At 35.1% G+C, this 7299-nt stretch overlaps 1 long non-coding RNA gene across 1 annotated transcript; it reads left to right on the top strand.

The window, feature by feature from the left end:
• Positions 1-3644: 3644 nt before the first annotated feature.
• On the top strand, positions 3645-6003 carry LOC113085075 (uncharacterized). Its single transcript, XR_003283979.1, has 2 exons — positions 3645-4637; positions 5649-6003. It is a non-coding gene; the product is annotated as an uncharacterized LOC113085075 (long non-coding RNA).
• The last annotated feature ends 1296 nt before the right edge of the window (positions 6004-7299 follow it).

Here is a 7299-nt window from a genome sequence, read left to right as displayed (position 1 = left end):
CTTGTGTTTCCATAGGTCTAAGAGTAAGAGTGAGCGGAAGGTCAGGAAGCGAACGCAGGTATTTTTGGATGGACGTTACATTAGTGAGTGACCCACAAAGCAGAAATAGATCTTTGTTCATCGTCGAGCACTGACAGCACATGTCTGTTAGAGATCAGATTCAGTGTCCCAAATCACCAGAATATGTTCTACGAACGTTTCGTTAACGTTCTTCCCATGAAGTTCCCATGAGTATTCCATTTCAGCGATTTGGAAACATTATTGGAACGTTACATTTGAATGTTCTCTGAACGTTCTGAAACCAGTGGCAACATCTAAAAAAACATTCCGTGTGTTTGTGCTAACGTTTTGAAGACACTTTGAACGCTAACATTAATAGAATGTTTGTTCAAAGTCATGTTTCTCAACATTAGGTGTTACGTTTCATCCTGGAGATAATGAGCACACTCTCACCATCGCTCTCGGAGTCAGTGTGAAGTTCTGGGACATTCTGTTCTTACTCCGCTGCTTTAACTGTAAAGAGCCATCGATCACGCCGCTGACAGGCTTTATGTGAGTATATACGAGTGTGAATGATCTCACCGCACAGGTATGAGCTCGCCAGACCGTCTCAACGCACACGCTGCACATTTTTCTCAAGTTCTAGCAGAAAATGAGGTCTAAGCTTTGAGGGTCATTTGAGAATGGTTCTCTTATATAATGAGATCAACCTTCAACTGGAGTCCTGACGTTATTTACTGAAACTAACAGCAGACTAATGATTTACCCTTTAGATAATACATATGTCCGAGTCAAAGCAGACGGATTTGAGGAAAGCATTTCAGCACTGTTTTTTTTTTAAAAACCTTTATAAATAAGCTTTCAAATGATGCACGGTTTGTTATGTCTAGCCGAGATACAACTATTTGAATATCTTGAATCTAAATATGGAGAAAATCACCTTTAAAGTTGTCCAGATTAAGTTCTTAGCAATGCATATTATTACGTTTGCAAGTTATGCAAGTTTGCAGCTGCAAGTGTTTTTTTCCTGCTTCTTGTTTTATTAGGACACTGGATAACAAGTGTGTAAAAACATCCTCCCTGTCCCGCTCACGGGTGGGTGTTGACACAGATGGAAGCAAAACATGGATGTTCTGTAGCACAACATGAAGACAATCACAGATCCTGGAGCAGAACACATGCTCTTCACCTGCAGGAACATGCATGCAACTATACTGAAAATATCATTTATTAACAAATGCATGCAAAAAAATGAATGTTGCAAAGTTATTAGAGCATGTTTTACAAGGTTCTACTTCAAAATGTCATTGTTAATCCATTGTGTTCCTTGCGGTTTCTTTAGTAATTATCTTTTAGATTTATTAAAGCAGAAAGTAAATCCTACATCTTTTTTTTTCAGTACCTCTGATAGCAGCTAGTTAACTAAAACTAAAACCATAAAAAATACATTTATTAAAAATGTTATTAAAAAATACAGAATTAAAATAAACGTACAAAAATAAATAAATAAGACAGATGCTTGAAAAATATTAAAAGAATAGTTTCCAATGCAACATCTATAAGGCAAAACTAAAATAAAATGAATAAAAAAACACATAGACATATTTAAAAAAAAAACAAAAAAAAACAACAAAATTACAATTTTTTTTAAACATGAATAAAAACTATACATTTATCTAAAATAACACTATGCATTTTATACAGCAATAATTATTTTGATGTATAATATTATAAATATAACAGACTTATCAAAAACTCATACAGAAGCGGCTAATGAAATAATGCACATGATGTGGAATGCTGTGAAAATGCAGACTTTTCTTTTCCCAGAAATCACGTGTGTGTTTGATCAGCGTTGAACTTCCCGTCAGGATTTGTTTGTCCATTTGTGAACTATCTCTCACTCAGGTGAGACGCGGTGTGTTTGTGCATCACGAGACCTGTGGCCGCTTGTATAAACTGCTGAGACTAGTCTTAAAAGTCAGACATTGATCAAATCTAAAAAAAAGTACTGATAAGCACTTGGTTAACTGGTTTGTAAGTCATACTCTTAACATGGGGATTATGCAACTGCAACTGAGCTTCAATGAAAATACATTCCAATTTTAATCAGATAATTACATTTTTAATTCCCAGCAACAGGAATCAGTGTAATGAAGGTCATGGATCAGATTTTCCCGTATTTATGGACCATATGAAAGCGTCTCATTTTGTCTCATGATTCTTCTGCTCCACTGATGTCTTTATAGTCATTGCGTAACGGCTTATGTAACATGTTTAGGGTGTTTGATGGTGTCTTCTGAGGGGTGTTTTGGTCTGATGGTCATTAACAGAACCTCATTAACTGTCTGTGTGAAGACGCTGGCATGGGAAGCTCGTTAAGAGCACTGACGAAGCAGCTTCAGAACCGTGAACCCAACACAGGTCACGGGCAACTGCAGATAACACAAAGACAATACATCATCCATGGAACGTTTTTCCTGATATGTTTTAGTTGGATGTTGGTTTGATATCAGTGAATCAGGTCTGGGATAATCAGGGATGCTGATGGATGTGTGGATGACTGAATGTCCAGTAATAATTACACTGGACAGTAAAAACAGCCGTCCCATCAGGCTCTGCACAGCGGGAATGTTGCTGTTCACATTCCATGCTGTACACACAATGGTGACGGGCACCAGAGAGAAAATAAATGTTTTCATGTTTAATGTAACAGGAGCTCATTCAAATACTGAGGTGCTAAACCATTCAGGGCTTTATAAGTAATAAGCAATATTTTAAAATCTATACGATGTTTGATAGGGAGCCAGTGCAGTGTGGACAGGACCGGGCTAATATGGTCATACTTCCTGGTTCTAGTAAGAACTCTTGCTGCTGCATTTTGGACTAGCTGTAGTTTGTTTACTAAGCGTGCAGAACAACCACCCAATAAAGCATTACAATAATCTAACCTTGAGGTCATAAATGCATGGATTAACATTTCTGCATTTGACATTGAGAGCATAGGCCGTAATTTAGATATATTTTTGAGATGGAAAAATGCAGTTTTACAAATGCTAGAAACGTGCTTTTTAAGGAAAGATTGCTATCGAATAGCACACCTAGGTTCCTAACTGATGACGAAGAATTGACAGAGCAACCATCAAGTCTTAGACAGTGTTCTAGTTTATTATAAGCAGAGTTTTTAGGTCCTATGATTAACACCTCTGTTTTTTCTGAATTTAGCAGTAAGAAATTACTTGTCATCCAATTTTTTATATCGACTATGCATTCCATTCGTTTTTCAAATTGGTGTGTTTCACCGGGCCGCGAGGAAATATAGAGCCGAGTATCATCAGCATAACAGTGAAAGCTAACACCATGTTTCCTGATGATATCTCCCAAGGGTAACATATAAAGCGTGAAGAGTAGCGGCCCTAGTACTGAGCCTTGAGGTACTCCATACTGCACTTGTGATCGATATGATACATCTTCATTCACTGCTACGAACTGATGGCGGTCATATAAGTATGATTTAAAGCATGCTAATGCACTTCCACTGATGCCAACAAAGTGTTCAAGTGTATGCAAAAGAATGTTGTGGTCAATTGTGTCAAACGCAGCACTAAGATCCAATAAAACTAATAGAGAGGTACACCCACGATCAGATGATAAGAGCAGATCATTTGTAACTTTAAGGAGAGCAGTCTCGGTGGACTGGAAATCCTCACATATACCATTTTTCTTTAAGAAGGAACATAATTAGAATATAAAGAGGCACTTAAAAATATCTGAATCTCAAAATACCAAAGTAAGAAGCATTTACTATCAAGAAAACACAAACATTGTGCTTTACTCATTAGAAACTTCCTCAATTTGAACTGTATCTGAAATTGACACACACATAAAGAAATATACAGCATACAGTATGTTCTCATAACACTGAGAGAAAACATCCTTATTCTCAAAACATCCTTATGATGTTATTGTTTTAAGAAATGTTTTTGTAACCTTTAAATAACGTTCTAATCACCACAAGAAAACAAGAAATTTCAAATGTTGAGAATATTAAAAATAAACGATAAAATAACATCATATTTTGGGTGAAAATAAAGTTAGTAAAATGCTGAAGAAGCATACTTGTAACTTTAAATATGGTTCTAATAAAAATAAAATCTGATCTGTTTATGAATTTTTCGAAAGGGTTTTGGATGAATAGAGCCAAGAAGAGACTTGATTTGATGAAAAATATGTTAATTTGTGTTTATTTGTAGTGCTTTGATACATATTGTGTCAAAGAAATATATTTATATGGCAGAAATTTACATTTCTAAGATAACCATGCAGTTAGTTAACGTTAATCTGATTGTTAATCTGAAACACGTTAAATCAATATTTACATGTTGTGATAATAATAATAATATAAGGAAACTTTTTTTTTTCAGTTTTGTCTGTTGTTTTCGAGTTGGCATCATTTTAAGTCCTCACAAGGGTTGGTCTTATCTGAAATGAGATCGTTCTCTGATAAATCTAAAAATAAACATCTTAGAATGGTCTTAAGTGCAATTCATCTTGATTTACCAAGCCTAATATCTCATATTTCTCGTTTTAGGCGTTTCATTGGATTGAACCCTAAGAGAGGAACAAAGGACATTCAGGTGAAGGAGATCGCCAAGAAAACAGGGAAACTAAAAAAATGAATACCTTCACAAAAAAAAAAATAATAATAATAATTTTTGGACTTTGAGCGGGGCTTTGTTTAGTAATGCAAAGTCAGAGCATTGTGTTCTGCTACTATACAGACGTTCATATGAAGTCACAGCATTCTGTTCTCAATCCAGATGTTCAGTCAGCACAGTGTTCTGCAAATTAATGTTTATGTGAAATCACAGCACTTTGTTCTGCAACTGCATCTTTCTGTAAACTTTCTGCATTCTGTTCTGTAACCACATCCTCGTCTGAAATCAGAGCGTTGTGTCCCGTTCAACTGCAATGGTGCATTCCAGGTATAATTGGCTTTAATGTTTCAAAAACATCTATTTTCTGTGGTTTTCATTTTAGAATGTACATTTTAAAAACATAAAAATCACATTCTACTGTATTTTAATACATTTTACAGTAATAGCGTTTATGAGATTACAGTAGATATAATAAAACAGTATAATAGCAACCAAAAACCTACAGTGTTATACTGTACATTTTATATTTTTTTACAGCACAGTACTGTAATATTTTTTACGGTAATAAACTGCTGTTGCATATTACTGTAGAATCACAGCATTATGCAGTGAAATCTAGTTGCCAGTTGTTTACTGTTTTTTTTTTACAGTGAATCCACAAAATGCATTGATTAATATTTAAGAAAAAAAAAACTGAAAGGAAGGGGTTTACTACTTATTATCAACCATGAAAAACTCCTTGCTTTTTGATGAAAGATTCTGAAGAGTAACTGTTGAATCCATCACTATAACACCATGAGCAGCATAGAGTCAGTTTGATATAATGTTGAGATAACCGCACAGTAATGAAGTCATTTAAAGCACCGCAGAAACACTAAATCACTCGGGATTCAGATTGCAGCCATCATGTGCCAGTCATTTTCCAGACGGCTCCTGATGCACAAGCCACACTCATTTGCTGTTGTTTGTGTTCCCTGTATTTTTCCACAGAGCAGCGGAGACTTCACACACCGTCCACCCACAGTGATGTCAAAAACAACTTCTGGCTCGCAGGCCGAGATATTCACTGCTTTATTTCCAACGTATCAATCCACACTGCCCTGAATCAACAGCGGCGAGAATCAGAGCCTGATGCAAACCCACAGATCAGACGTGAGACTGAGGGACGTTTTCATTTTAAAAAACTCATGCAATATTTTTTTTACAATTCTTTCTTCATTTTTTTTTCCTATTGAAATATGCAGCTAATTAGATGCACAGTCAAAAAAGTCATTTTGCAGGGCCAGAAATTATGTTTCTGCATTTGACAAAAATCTACCGTAAAAAAAAAAAAAAAAAAAAAAAAGTTCAATCAGTGCCTTGTGCTTTGAAAAGGGTTTCTTAGTTTCTTTCTTCTGTTGTGCACAAAAGAAGATATGCTGAAGTCGCTGGTCATCATTGTCTTCAAAATATTTCCTTTCGTGCACAACAGAAGAAAGAAAACAAAAAGTTGTTTGGAACAACTTGAGGGTGAGTAAATGATGACAGAATTATTATTTTTGAGTGAACTATCCCTTTAAATATAAGGATGTCAGACTGACTTTAACTGAATTTAGTCGAACCTCATTTGATTAAAAAAATTAAGGGGTTAAATTATTTAATTTGAATAGTTAAAGTAATGGAAAAACATACAGTATGACTTAAATCATATCATTTTTACAGTGTGTTCAGAGCTAGACACGTCTCCTAAATGTCCAGCCATAGCACACTTGGGTTATATTTGTTTCACCATCAGAGCTATTTTTGTACTAATTATGTTTATGCATCTACAAATGTGCAATGCAAGCATTATGATGTTCCCAAAGGTTTAATTCGTCTTGTTTTGTCACACACTTCCCGTTTAGAGTCAGATTGTGTTTTTCGTGTTTCATGGAGACGATCTGTATAAATAATCTCATGTATGTAGGATGAGCAGCTGCATGTGTTTTTCTCTTGTCTTCCTTCATGTCTTCTCTCATGTTATTGTGGCAGATGAAGAACGAAGGGTTCAGAAAACACCTACGCCGTAGACCCCCAGTGTGCCACTATTTTGGGCTATTTTGCAAGCAAAATGTATACACAGGTGCAACACAGAAAATACATTTTATACAAATCTGGACTGCTTGTTAAATGCTGAACAACCACCTGTTTTCTGTCACATACACTTTTCTATCAGATTATCACATTCACTCTATCTAATATCATCACTTGTTTAACAAGATTCAAAACCATCAGAACTTTGTTACAAACCTTATGAAAGCAAGTGTAGTTAATAGTTGAGATGAACAGGAAAAAAATACTCTACACTGCCATCTAGTAGAGATTTTAGGATATAAATTCATTTATCTGTCGTTTAAATTATCCAAAAAGTATTTTTTTTCGCTTCATTCACATGTATAATAATACGCCATGCATTTGTTAAGATGTATCTTTTTATTTTACTAATTATTTTAACCTAATCAATAAAACTACCTCAACCAGCCCCACCAAAGGTTTTGCTGGAGACCTGCACCAGCCCAAAAATCAGTTCTAACAATGTTTTGCATCAAGATATTTTAAAAATGTTTTAAAATAAAAAAATAAATCTTGTTAATGGAACATTCCATTTGATCATTTGACAAAC

Source organism: Carassius auratus, unplaced genomic scaffold, assembly GCF_003368295.1.
Source record: "Carassius auratus strain Wakin unplaced genomic scaffold, ASM336829v1 scaf_tig00041264, whole genome shotgun sequence".
Classification (NCBI taxonomy): domain Eukaryota; kingdom Metazoa; phylum Chordata; class Actinopteri; order Cypriniformes; family Cyprinidae; genus Carassius; species Carassius auratus.
The sequence above is the reverse complement of the archived record's forward strand: the minus strand, read 5'-3'. Positions and strand labels throughout refer to the sequence as shown.